Below are 1863 nucleotides of genomic sequence, written 5' to 3'. Positions count from 1 at the left end.
TGTGATCGCGATGCCATCTTGGTCCTGGAAGACCAAGGACCATTTCCTATAGAAATCAAGGTCCCAGAATCTGGAGGAAGAGAGGAGAGGCACGGAATCCACATTGTTCGAGCTACCCTGTAAAGTTTCCACAGTCAGTGGCGGTTTGGTGTCCCATGTCATCTGCTGGTGTGGGTCCACTTTATTTTCTGAGGTCCAAGGTCAACGCAGCCGCCTACCAGGGAGATTTAGATTACTTTATGCTTCCTTATGCTTCCAAGCGAGGTGGGTTAGTGCAGTGTGTAGTGCTGTTGAGATAGCGTCCTCGGTGGATCTGTTGCAACGATAAGCAAACTGGTGTGGGTCCAGCGTAGCAGGCAGGCAGGATTTCAAGTGAGAAAGAACTAGTCTTTTAAAGCACTTGGAAATTATTGAGGTGGGTTATGCAGTGTGTAGTTCTGTTGAGAGCGAAGACACCCGCAAGTTCCACAGCACAAGCACTCAGCACACGGCCAGGTACACCATCAGGGCCAGCTGCCTTCCGTGCATTCACTCTACTCAGCATGCGACTGACGTCCGAAGTGGAAAGTACAAGTGGGTTGTCATCGGTGGAGGATCGTTTATTGAAGATATCATTATCATCTGGTCGAAACGAGCGTAAAAGTTGTTCAGCTTATCAGGGAGTGAAGCACTGTTGGTAAATGGAACAAAGCTAGTTGGTTTATAGTCAGTCAGGGCGTGTATTCCCTGCCACATACGCCGAGGGTCAGAGGAGGTAAAGTGCTCCTCAATCCGGCGTTTGTAGCAGTGCTTGGCTATAGCTATTAGTCTCTTCATATTGCCAGGAACTCCAGTGGGCGGTACAAAGGACGCTCGTACCCTGAGCGCTTCTATGCTGAGGGATGCCATGGTAAGAAATCTCAGACCACCAGTCTTGTTTTTTGCCCTTCTTTTGTACGCATTAGGTTTTTCCATTTATGTGCATCTGCTTTTGTTTTTTTTTGTGAATCAGGACCGGCGTTTGTAGCAGTGCTTGGCTATAGCTATTCCTCTCCTCAGGTTAGCTCTGACCAAGCTGTATGCTTCCCTGCATCCTGATCTGAAGGCAGCATCTCTGGCTTTGAGCAGAGTGCGAACCTCTCTGTTCATCCAGGGCTTCTGATTAGGGAATGTTAATTATTATGGCAAACTTAAAATTAATGATTAAGTATCACCAGGAAGAAAGATCGACGCTCAAAGAATTCTTTGAGGAGAAGAGAGGAATAAGACAGACAGTCAAAGATTCTCTCTTATCTCTTGAATTTATTGAACAAATCCAAGCCATATATAGGACCCCAGTCACGTACACCATTATTAGATCATGTCTCGTTCCATCAACCCAAACATTCCCTTATTGGTGCCTCGTCATCTCCCTTTTATCTCCGTCCTCTTCGTATTGCCAGGAACTCCAGTGGGCGGTACAAGGACACTTGTACAAGCGCTTCTATGCTAAGGAATGTCATGTTAAGAAATCTTGGACCCTCGTCAACGTCAGAGAGGATCCCAGGCATGTCGCACCCCTTCTGCATAGGAGGTTATTTCGGGCGGGCCGAGCACAACGTGGGCATGGGCGTTTCCAGTGCGGGGCCGTCAGGATTTCAGAGGGCAGTACGAAATGAAGGTGTCTGAACGATGACAACCGACGTGGAGATGCTGCTCTACCGGAAAACCAGACCCGCCTTGGGTAGGCACCTGCCAGGCTTCATAAAAAGAAGCAGAGGGATCCTACCCCATGCTGCGGGTCAGCTTCCAGGGATGGGTTTTGTTTACCCTTCCCGTACCTATCTTTGGGAGACTTAGGCGGCCAGTCCCCTACGCTGAGACAGTCCGAAAACGGCGGCCGCA

Source organism: Hoplias malabaricus, unplaced genomic scaffold (assembly GCF_029633855.1).
Source record: "Hoplias malabaricus isolate fHopMal1 unplaced genomic scaffold, fHopMal1.hap1 scaffold_306, whole genome shotgun sequence".
Classification (NCBI taxonomy): Eukaryota; Metazoa; Chordata; class Actinopteri; order Characiformes; family Erythrinidae; genus Hoplias; species Hoplias malabaricus.
Note: the sequence above shows the minus strand (reverse complement) of the source record.